Source organism: Lactuca saligna, chromosome 4, assembly GCF_052625555.1.
Source record: "Lactuca saligna cultivar CGN05327 chromosome 4, ASM5262555v1, whole genome shotgun sequence".
NCBI classification, from domain to species: domain Eukaryota; kingdom Viridiplantae; phylum Streptophyta; class Magnoliopsida; order Asterales; family Asteraceae; genus Lactuca; species Lactuca saligna.
In genome coordinates, this window is record NC_136420.1 from 90,955,081 (window position 1) to 90,968,045 (window position 12,965).

Sequence of the window (12,965 nt, forward strand, 5' to 3'; positions counted from 1 at the left end):
TGAAAGGAAAAATGAATGAGAGTTTCAAATGAATGTGGTGAAAGGAGAAATGCTTCATTTATAAATATACTAGGCGAATGCCCACACGTTGCGCACAAACACCTATATAGTTGAAGTCTTTACAAATATATGTTTTTTTTTTTTAAATATAACAATAATATTGTAGTTAACCTTGATATAATAATTCGTATACTAAATTGATATAATATATTGGTTATTTTGAATTATATGATAATATATACATCTATTATAACAACATTCTGTTAATCGTTTGAAAGACTTTTACCCTCTAGTTACACATGAATAAAATTAAATATAATATATGGTTTAATGTTTTTTATAGTAATTGTTATTGTTAATTATGTAATGCCCCATTTCTGGTATGTAATTTAAAGAGTAAATTACTAAAATCGTCCCTATGGTTTTGTCAAAATTTCACGTTTGGTCCCTAAATTTTTCTTTGCACTCGGACCGTCTCCATGGTTTGATTTCGTTGCGTTTTTCGTCCCTATGGTTTGGTCAAAATTGCACGTTTGGTCCTTAATTTTATGTATGTAAGGGACGAAAAACACAAAAAAATCAAATCATATGGACGATCCGAATGCAAAAGAAAAGTTAGGGACCAAGCATGAAATTTTGACCAAACCATAGGGACAATTTTAGTATTTTACTCTAATTAAAATAAAGTATTTTTCATTTCTTAAGGGGTACTCGACGAGTCTGTAGCCTGACTCGTCGAGTTGAGACGGCATAATCGCGCAAATGGAGTTGGCTACTCGACGAGTCCATTCGTTGGGACTCGGTGAGTCCGCCTGTCTGAATGAAGCCCTAATTTCAAGGATTTGTACCCTATTTAAATGTCATTATAGCCTCCCACCCCAGCCTCCAACACCTTTAGAGCATTTCCCCTGTAAACCCTTGCCCCACTGTTGAGTTTGAGTGTGATTGTATTAGCTTGGAAGCTTTGGAAGAGAAGGAAGGGAGATGGTTCATAGAAGAGAAATGAGATATAGGAATTAGTTTCCATCTGTTTCTCATTCAGGTAATGAAGTTGATCTAGGAGTTAGTTTCCATCTGTATCTCATTCAAGTAATGAAGTTATGACCTTGTGTATTCCTCAATTAAAACCCTCTTTTATGCTTGTTATGTCTTCTTTGGAACCTTTTATGATTTAAAACTTGAGATATGGACTCTCCTTTGGATGGAAACCTTATATCTGGACGTTATTGAACCCATGAACTCATTATTGCCACCTTTTTTTTTTGGCCTTGTTCCAAACCCTAAGTGCTTAGTCTTTGTTGATTTTGGGTATTTTAGATTCATACTCTTGTGAATGCAAGTAAAGTTGGAAACTTTACGTTTAAAACCAGTCCTAGAAGCTCAGATGTATGTTTTGGAAGCACTAGAAATGATTGGAATCGACTGTGTAGTAACAACATGCTTTGGACTTGACGAGTTGTTCTTCAACTCGGCGAGTTGTTCTTCAGACTCGACGAGTTGTTCATCTGACTTGGTGAGTCACAGTCTGGACGTGTTCATATGTTGAAGGAGAACTCGATGAGTTGTTCATGCAACTCGGCGAATCGAATGAAGTTAGACTCGATGTTAGCATCGAAGAAGAACTCGTCGAGTCTTTTCCAAACTCGACGAGTAGAAGCGGGTAGAGGTCTAGAATGGATGATTGGAACTCGACGAGTTGACGGCTCAACTCGGCGAGTCCGGTCAACTGAAAGTTGACTATGACCAGGGGTAAAATAGTCATTTTACCTTGAGGGCATTTATCAATAACTGACCTAGTGTTTGTGGGATTTGTATTTGGCAGCCTCGGAGCAGCAGTCAACCAGCGTTAGAGTTAGCATCTCAGCAGCCAACATTACGAGGTGAGTTTTCCTTCCAGTAGGAACGGGTCTACGACCACAATGCTAGTCCGTTTAGTTAGCAGTAGTCCCGAACTTCGTTCCGATGCAGTAGTTCAGTGTGCTTGATGTCTTTGTGATTCAAGCATGTCTTTATGTTATGTGTTTCGGACTTTGGTCTGATGCAGTATGCAGTATATGTGTTTATGCTAGTAGTTATGATTATTCTATGTAATGTTCAGCCAGTTAGTCTGGACTTTGGTCCGATGCAGTTAGCCGGACTTCGGTTCGATGCAGGGGGAAAGGCCCCAGTTAGTCTGGACTTCGGTCCGATGCAGTTTCCGGACTTCGATCCGATGTAGGGAGCAAGGCCCAAGTTAGTCCGGACTACGGTCCAATGCAGGGGGCAAGGCCCCAGTTAGTTTGGATTTCGGTCCGATGCAGTGGGCAAGGCCCAGTATGTGCTTTATATGTTATTTTATGGTATGTGGTTGTTTGGGAGAGCTCACTAAGCTTCATGCTTACAGTTTCACTTTTGGTTTCAGGTACGTCCTCAAGCAAAGAGAAGAGATTGGGTTGATGGCATCGCACACACCACAACTTTAGTTTATCCTGGGAGTTTATTTTGGATGTTACTATGATAAAGATTTGTTTGATACAGTACTATGACATTTGAGTTGCTCATTCCGTGGTTTTATTATATATGATGTGATTTTTAGTATTATTAAAACAAAAATTTTTTGGGTTGTATTTTGGGTCGTTTCAAGTTGGTATCAGAGCCTTGGTTTGAGGAATTCAGGCACACTTACGAGTGTAATTGAACTCAAACTAAGGAAACAGTAAAAGGTTTTCAAAAGAGAAACATATATTCAAAAAGAATTTTGAAAAAAGAACTTATAAAGAAAAAAAGTTTTCTTAAAAAAGGGGTGTGGTGCATGCGATCAGCCGAGCTCAAGTAAGTACTCCCAAATTACCCATACAAGTTTATATTATGATTATCTGTTTCAGTTTCAGTAGAACAGCATGCTAGAATAGGACTAAGGATCTATGAGGATGCCTTATGTGCCTACTATATATGTTTCAGCTTTATGAGAATTGCATGCTAGTATTGAGTAGACAGCAATAGGATAGCTTGTTTAGGTTATGCCTGATATTATGAGCTTAGCATTGTATGCTAGTACAGTCTCTTGTTATGAGAATAGAGTTGCTTGATTAGTTTCAATCGTCCGAATGCTGCTTGCTTTGTCCTTTGTGGGACTCCGAGTGATGGGAGTTATCCATTAGGTGAATACGTCACATCACATGTGATCAGGTTTGAATAATCTCAAAGTGCTGGATTTGGCCCTACTACTCAACTATCGTTTGAGTCCAACCGTTGTAGGAATGAGTCTTTTACTCGAAGGATTATCTAAGCCTCGTCACATGTGGTGGTATTCAGGTGATGACTAATTGACATTACAAGGAGGCCTTCAGCAGCTGAGGACAAGTTTTGTTGAGTCAGAGATTTCCCTAGGGCAAGCCTATGATGAGAGTAGCAGAGATCAGTAGCAGTAGTAGTAACTTGGTGGAGTCGAGGTAGTTCTTGAGGAAAGTACGGATAGATGTGGAAGGTAGTATGGGCCCGTACTACTGAAAGCAGAGGATCCATACTCGAGTCAAGGAAGGCCGAGGCGAGACCAGGAAACCTGTAGTAGTAGCGATCCCTCGAGATATATCAGTGTTTCTGATGTTTATCATGATGTGTTTTCAGAATTGTGGTTTTACGCCCTAGTCCAGTAGTCGGCAGTTTAGAAGCCAATGAGGGATCAGGATCAAGCTCGGGGGCCGAGCATCTAGATGAGCAGACCAGAGAGTTCCTCACTTAAGAGGTTACTCGTATCATACTAGAGCAGACTCCTGTGATCTTTGGTTCGATCAAGGAGGGCATTTTGGAGTTGATGGATGAGAGGCTGAGCACCTTCCGTGCGGAGGTGGCGACCATGATGGGGTCGCGCACACTCATCTTCAGGGAGTTCAGAGCTTGTGGAACTCTAGACTACCATGGGGCGCAAGACCCCATTGCGAGCACAAGGTGGTTGGTAGATGTCGCCAATGCATTCCGCACCAGCAGATGTCCCGATGGGGACAAGGTCAGATTAGCATCCTGTCTTCTGAAGGACAGGGCACGAGATTGGTGGGAGGAGATTAGGCATGTCATTAGGGATGACACAATACTTGATGCTATGACTTGGGCTGATTTTACTACCAGGTTCAGAGCCAAGTTTGCACCGGTCATCTGTTGGGTTTTGAGCATTCTAACACTTCCTAAGTGTACATGCAACCCTAATAAACCTTGGATCTATGTTTGTCTAAGATACATGCATATAATTAATTTTTCCAAGGTTTATATCCTAAGCTAGCATGGCATGGGGAACATGAATCAAATAAAGCTAGGAGAAATACTTACCTTGAAGTTGTAGTTGATTGCTTGGAGTTTTTGAGCCTAGCACCAATAGTGTGGATGCCTCAAGTGGAAATCACAAATCACCACAAACTTGGAACTTTGAGAGAATAGTCACTACTATCTTGAAATTTTCCCTCACCTCAACAAGTGTCAACTAGTGTCATTTCAAGAACCAAAGCCTCCTTTATATAGTGTGAAGGATTAGGGTTACATCCCTAAAACCCATGTCTCTTCATTTCCATGAGATCCATGAGTTAAAGCTCCATGGAGTATCCATGGACTTTTCCATGCAAGCCTAGCCCATTCCAAATAAGCTTTAGCCCACACTATAAATATAGAAGACCATATTTAATTAGTAATATCTTTGATCTCTAAATTAATCCTAGATTAATTATAGATCGCTACTAATTAAATAATATGATCTTATATTAATATATTAGAACTTATAATATATTAATAAATCATAACTTGTACTATTCTCAAATATTATCCATAAATTGTTCGGGTGAAGTGCAACCCAAATGGACCATGCCGAGTCGGGTCAAGTACATACCAAATATAGTTATAAACTTAGATACTATATCCAACAGTCTCCCACTTGGATAAGTCTAATAACTATAGTTGCAAGTATGACTTCAGGAACCGATCAACAATCGTAGCTCTTTAAACTCTTGTTGAACTAGAACGCACCATTTAAGATAAGTGATCATATAATCCTGTGTTCTAGATATCAGCCGGACAAATACATGGAACATGGTCTTGCTTATTGTCCAACATTTGTTTCCCGATTTTCGATTTGTTTGACATAGAACTTAGATGAACACATCAATTTAGTTCTGACCGGGCCCGGTACATAGGTCAAAACATAAACATCGAGGGGCCCAGATATCAACTTCTAATCCAAGAAGGAACATATAAACTTCGACTCCTATGTTTGTTCTACCACTCATTGAATTACACACAAAGGCACGTTTTATAACATCGAGTTACCAATTCGTTTTCATACAATCAATGCATAACCAACTTGTAAGTAACAAATCATATCTCTAGGTTTGAAGACTTATATGATATAACCGTCTCACGATCACTCGAGATAGAATTCCATGAAGTGATTCCAGTGAGCGTGGGTTGAGTCCAATGCTCAGAACTTATGATCACTCATGATTGTTGTAGCCATGTCTAACACCTTAGACCTCTGCAACCAATCATGACAGTCTTGATTCATACCTACTTCCGACATATGACCGACTGTGGAGGTTTGAATAATATGATATACCAAACATAATTATTCTGGAAGTCAAAACATGCAAAAAGAAATAAAGTAAACGATAGACAAGAGATAGCAACACCTTACTCATAAATAAAACACCTTTTATTCGTCATCAAATGTCAATTACACTTTACAAATTTCATAATTTATCTAACTACTAAAACTTATATCATCCTTCAGCCCTATGCTCCGAGCATGCTGAAGATGCTTAACCTTACTCAGTCCCTTCGTGAGGGGATCTGCTGGGTTCTCATCCGATGATACCTTCTTCGCTACCAGGATTCCTTCATCTATTCGATGTCTGATGAAGTGATATTTTCTGTCAATGTGTCTGGATCTCTCATGATCTCTTGGTTCCTTGGCTAAGGCAACCGCACTATTGCTGTCACAAAAAATCTCCATCGGCTCTTTTATAGCTGGTATAACTCCAAGGTCTCCGATGAAGTTCTTTAGCCATATAGCCTCATTTGCTGCCTCGCTTGCTGCTATATACTCTGATTCACAAGTGGAATCAGCCATTGTCTCCTGCTTGGAACTCTTCCAAGTGATTTCTCCTCCGTTTAAGGTAAAGAACCAGCCCGACTGAGAGCGGAAATTATCCCTATCAGTCTGGAAGCTAGCATCACTATACCCTACAACTCTCAAGTCATCACTCCCACCGAAGGTAAGGACCCAGTCCTTAGTCCTTCGTGTTGAGTTATGAGCATTCTAACACTCCTAAGTGTACATGCAACCCTAAATACCTTGGATCTATGTTTTCTCTATTATACATGCAAATATGAACATCCAAGGTATTATCCTAATCTAGCATACAAAATAATGAATATAACAAGATAGAATACATACCTCTTTGATAGTGCTTGTCTTCATGAAGCTTGAGTGCTTAGTGCCCCAAGTGTGACACCTCAAATGGTTCACACAACACCAAATACACTTGGAATAACTTGAGAGGATTCTACACTTCATAAAATCGGTTAGCCCTCTCTAGAATAATCTAGTGACAGATTTTGGGAAGAATAATATCTTTATATAGTGTTACAATTAGGGTAAACCCTAATTGTCATGACTTTCCATTTCCTTGGATCCATGGGTTCAAATACACCATGGAGCATCCATGGAGCATCATATGGGTTTTGGCCCAACTAGATAATCCATGGAGCATTAGCCCACTATATAAGTATGGACGATTTACACAATCAACCCATATATTTAATTAGTCTTCTTTTGATCACTTAATTAATCCTAGATTAATTCTTGATCAATACTAATTAAATAATCTTATTATTCTTATTATTAATATATTAGAACTTATAATATATTAATAACCATAAGTGTCTTATTTCTCTCATTATAGTCTATCCAAGTGCATGATGCCATGCAACCCAAATGGACCATGCCGGGTCGGGTCAAGTCTTACCAATTATGGTTATGGACTTAGACATTAATCCAACAGTCTCCCACTTGGATAAGTCTAAAACTATTATTGCGTATGACTTCAGGAACCAACTAGCAATCGTAGCTCTCAAAAGCTTCTGTCGAACTCTGACCTTGTAGATGAACTCTGATTTTTGTCAACGACTTGTCCATTAGATAAGGGATCATATATTCCTCCATTCTAGATATCATATAGACTGAGACATGGATTATAATCATTCTCTCTGTCCATTTGTTGTTTCCCGATTTCCGATTTATGACGACTGACTAATTGAACAAATCAAATCAGTCCTGGCCCGGCCGAGCACTTCCATTTGTCATCATCAAATCATCGAGGGGCCCACAGATATCGCTTTTATCCCGAAGGTAAAAGGAATGGATAAACTTCGACTCATATGGATTGTTCTACTACTTGTTGGATCATACACAAAGACACGTTTTATAGCACCGAGTTACGAAATGCAGTTTCGTGCAATCAATGTACAACCAACTCATAGTAACAACTCATATCTCTAGGTTTGAAGAATATAAGATATTATCGTCTCATGATCACTCGTGATAAAATCCATGAAGTGATTCCAATGAGTGCGGGTTGAATCCAATACTCAGAACGTATGAGCACTCATGAGTGTTGTAGCCCTTTGTCCAACATCTTAGACCTCTACAAGCCAACCCATGACAGTCTTAATTCATATCTACTTCCAACATATGACCGACTGTGGATGGTTTAAATAACTTAGTCATTCCGGAAGAATAACCTAGTTTATTCGGGAAGTCAAAACATGCAAAGTGAAACACAATAATAATTGAATCCAATATGGTCTCAGAACTTATGAATATAAATAAAACTCATTTTATTTATCACCATATGATTACACATTATTCATTGTATATTGTTTCAGCTATCAACATTATTCTTGAATTTAAAACAATAGTTGTCCCATGCTCCAAGCATGCATACTATGTTTTCTAAACAATAGTCATGCCATACACCAAGTATGCATAATATGTTTGACTATGATCTTTATTTTGTGAACTAGATCAAATGAACATAACTTCAATGATTCTCTTTTCACACTCCCAAATCCTTACTGCAAATGCAAGAATTCCAAATTCATGCCATTTACTGAAATCTGTTAGATTCTAAACTTATATGCATCGATCCTCTTGTAATGATTATGCACAATGTCAGCAAGACTTAACGACAATCATTACAGAGCATTCCAAAGGAGATCAAGTCCTTGGAACCATCCTTCTTGCATTAAGTTTCCTTAATCTTACACAGATTGAAAATTCTAACTTTGAAACATTTCCAGATTCCATTTTGACTATCACTTCTGAACAAGAGTTGCCTCCTTACAGATTATGTCAATATGGTCCTTCCAGAATTATTACTATACTTCCAATTGTCCTTGAGAAACCAGTCTTTGGTAAACCTTAGATTGTCCTCGACAATTGTTTAATCCTTTTTAGTCATATCCAGTTCTAAACCTTTTCCCTTCTTAATGCCCCAGGCATTTGGAAATTTTTAGAAAGGATGAATATAGCACATGTAATCGATCCTATATCCGAAGCATATGGGACACGATTCATGATGTCTCACATAAAGACTAAACCAGTCTTTTGCTATAACATTTCCATTTCAATTTGCCAAGTTCTCATAATTCAGATTATGAAAAGGGATGCCGTAATCATAATCGAATTTAAGAACGCAAATAATGGACCCATATACAGAATTTCCTTATGTTGAGCCATTCCAACATGAAATTCATATATATCCTTGACTAAATGATTAAAACCTCACGATCTAAGCTTATAGATTTGAGATAAAGTATAATTTCCTCTCCCTTAATTATAGCAAAACAACTCTTTCCCAGTTGAAACTTTTGTTTTCTATAATTAACATTGCTAGCTTGCAATACTTATCGTAATTATCATGCTCCCACTAACATGATGATTATTAGCATAACACTTATGCTCCCACTAGCTTTGACATATACTCAGAAAGCTCGACTTCTAGAAATCAATACTTTATTGACTTTCTTACCAAAGTTCAGATTTCTGATACTAGATTGTTTTGATAAGACTTTATCAAAAAACATACACCTTCCCTTAGATAGCTCATGGGTGTGTCAAAACAATTTTAAGAACTATGAAAAGGGATGCCGTAATCATAGTCTTGATCGTTTTGACCTTTGCCATTTCTCACAAGTCCAAGTTAGTGTGCCGGTAAACCACACACGCTCCACTAACGACTTTGAGATCACAATTGCTATCTAGCTAAAATCTACTTAGTGGAAGTGTTTCCTCACCATCATTTTCATGAATCGGAGAGAAACCTTATGACACTTAGATTTAATGGTGTATGAGTTCCTACCCATATGAATTTGTCAAAACCATAATCACAAGACAAGGATAATGACAAATCCAAAACCATATGGATTGAACTCAATCTTAATTTCTTGCCACCTGGCAGCTCAAGGGCCTACCATTGCTTCCAAGTTGTTGTGCAACACATTGAGAACTCTAAGAACTCATATGCAAAGCCAACTTTAACTAGAATGGGCACAGAATATGTCAACACGATAGGTTATAAACCTTAAGTCGTGTGCTAGTGAAGAACTTCAGGTTTTATTCTTGATTAGTTCTTGAGAATTTCAAGACCTTTAAGACTCCCACTGTCCTCTTGACCTATAAGACTTCCTTGTCAAACATCCAAGAGATAGTGCGGATTCTAATCAAGACAAACACTTCACACAATTGGCCTTAGTTGGTCTTTGTTTTATCCAAAACATCACAACTTACCAATTTCAAATGTACAAGAGTAGAAAACTTTTACTCTTACATTTGTCAAGTGTTTTAAACCTTCTTTAAGACATGTCACTCAAATTACAATCTTGGAGTATGACTCTAAGACTTGTATTGAAACGAAGTATGACTCATCTTCTTGATTTAACCATTTCAACAATTTCAAGATCCCTTCTTCTTAGTCATAAGAATGCACTAAGACTTCCTTAGAGAACAAATTTTTGATATGGTTTCTTAATCATTAAGATGATCACAAAGCTGATACTAAAGTACTCTCCCATCTTTTCAGATTTGAGAAACTTTTATCCTTCTGCCTAATTTGATTCTTCTTATCCGCTCTGCTATGCATTGAAACCTTTTCCAATGTCTCAGAGTTACACTTAAGCTTGTAAGTATAATCATATTTACTAAACTTTAGTAAACTATGACGAATAGCCTTACACCTTTTGTGGTGGACTTAATCAGTGCACATGACTATGTACTCGATCCCTTAGTCCATTACTTGACTCACACATCCATGTGAATAAGTAATTAGTCTTAATTTTTCCAATACTTGAAAGTTCTCATTCATCATGCTATACAACTCGCATGATTCCAAGTTTCGGTCCAATTGAGACTTGGGTGATGAGAATCTTTCCTTGTTTGGTAAATTTAGACATTACCACAAATGAAAGAATCAATTTCATATTTCCACTCTTGTTATTAATGGAATCATATAAGCAACAATTTTTCCTCAAATGCCATTGTAAGGATATTTTAAAATAAATAAAATCAAAATTTTTTCTTTTATTTTAAAACTATGCGGAAAATCTTATCCTTACAATCCATATGAAAACTTGTTGTTATCTATTCCTAAGCAATATCTCATAACTCCTAAGAAGTAGCTCAAGAATCCGATCTTCAAACTACGCGATAGAAATCCATCTATGCGATCAGATTCAGCATATTCTTTCTTTAAGTTCCTTTACTTTTTCTTTGATTCTAAAAACATTACCATGTGACCCAGTCACATCATGCATAAGGAATCTCAGAATAGAAACTTAACAGAGTTAGAGTAGTGGACTTTTACCTGAAGTAGAGTCAATCTTGTTGACTTTAACATCCTTAGGTAAATTAGGCAGCTTCGCAACTACTGACCCTTACTTTGGCAATATAAACATATGGACCCTTTGATAATGGTACACAGGACTATTACAGACTTAGTTTTTCTCTTTACCATTTGTTCAACCGAGTTGACTATGGCCGATCCCTTTCCATTGGGAAGAGAATGCTTTTTTTTTCTGTATTTCCAGTGTCACCATTGTCAATGTCCATAAAGTTCCAGGAAGTTGATCTTAACAATAGATAAGACCATTAAGGGTCTTGTCATAGTCTATTTCATAGGTGTCCCAAAGGAACTCACTATGTGACTTAGAAAGTGATTGAACCACTAACTTTCTCAAGACATTGACACCCAACTCTCCCGGCTTGTCAATATGTGACTACATCTCCAAGATATGATCACACCTAGACCTTTACTTGCCAATAGGGCTCGAGTGACTTTAAACTTTTAAAGAACTTGTGGGGTAGGGAGAATAATTTGGAGGAGGTGACAGAAGTATGATTTCCATGGGACATCATCTTCATTTAGGAAAGCTTGTTTCAAGATATTTGGGAAGATCATAAATGTCTAAACCAGACATGTTATGGGAGATATTCAAGATAGTTGATCTTTGAGTCCTTAATATGACACCCAATATGAAAATATTAAGGCTAGGACCCAACAAACTATTTTATAACTTAGAAGAGGTATGCCGTAATCCAAGCTATAAAACAATTTGAAGGTAGGTGAATGACGATTCACCAATTTCCACCAAGATAAACGAAATGTATTATTAGGTTTTAATTGGTTTTGAAACTCCTAGATCTTTTGAGATTCATTGAACTGTTCAATGGCATGTTTCAATCTCGAGTGTGCCCTTCAGGTTTTGTGACTGGGATGCCGAGGATCACAAAACAAGGTGTGAAGTAACCATGCAAATTACTGGGTACCCTTAAGTGTTTATCCCTCAATCGATGTGCCGGTTAACCACACACGCTCCATCGATACTATGATAAACATTAAGTTACCCTTTTCCTACCTTGTTAAATACGAGTTAGTGTGCCGGTTAACCACACGCGCTCCACTAACCAACTCAAACAAAGTGCAAAGTGTAATTTCGTGGATTAGCACCTTATTCACATTTTTTCTAAGTAACTAAGATTGGGTATTATTAAAAGTTTAGTTACTTAGTATTTATCATTAATACTTTTAATGAAGGGATAATTATAGTCCTGTCAAACCCGTTCGGCTAACGACCCTCCACCGGTCAAGCAAGCGGTGGGTGAGAGTGGACACCCATTAAGTTGCCATTTTATAGGCAACAACCTTATACCCACCTTATAGACCGGCTTCGTGAATGAGGCGTACTAGCGGTAAGACCGACTTTACTCTTATACATATAAATATTATTAACTTATAATATTATAAAGTATAAGGGTTGAATTTTAACTTTTAAAATTCTAAGGGCTAACTTGGAATTAAAGTATTCATAAGAGAAAACTTTACAAATTCCAAAACTTGAGGGCAAGTTTTGAAACTATTCAAAACTAATTAATTCCATAACTTATGTATTTAAAGTAGTTTTAATCCAAAAACTCTTCAAGTTCCATAACTTGTGGACAAATTATGGAAGACTTTAAACTAATAAAGAATTAATCTTTTCTTTATTTTATAACTTATGGAATTAATTAAGGTTACATATTTTATTTATTTATTTATTAATGAAGTGACTCTTGAACCTCCATAACTTAAGGACAAGACTCTTCATCTTTTTTGTAACCTTTGCCAACTTTATGAGTTTTATGAGTCTTTAATGTGACTCTTCATGTAACTTAAGGATAAGTTACACAAACACATTTTATACTCAACTCTTAGATTAATTTGGATTGAAAACAACTTTTTCACTCAACTTTTCTATTAATCTAAGCAACTCATAAGAACAAGATAATTCAAATCAAACTTTTTCATGTAATTAGTCTAACCTTTAAACTAATACAAAACATGAATCTATTGACAATTATCATTGAAAATGGATTAGCATGAACATTACCACATTTAAAAAACAAGTTTATA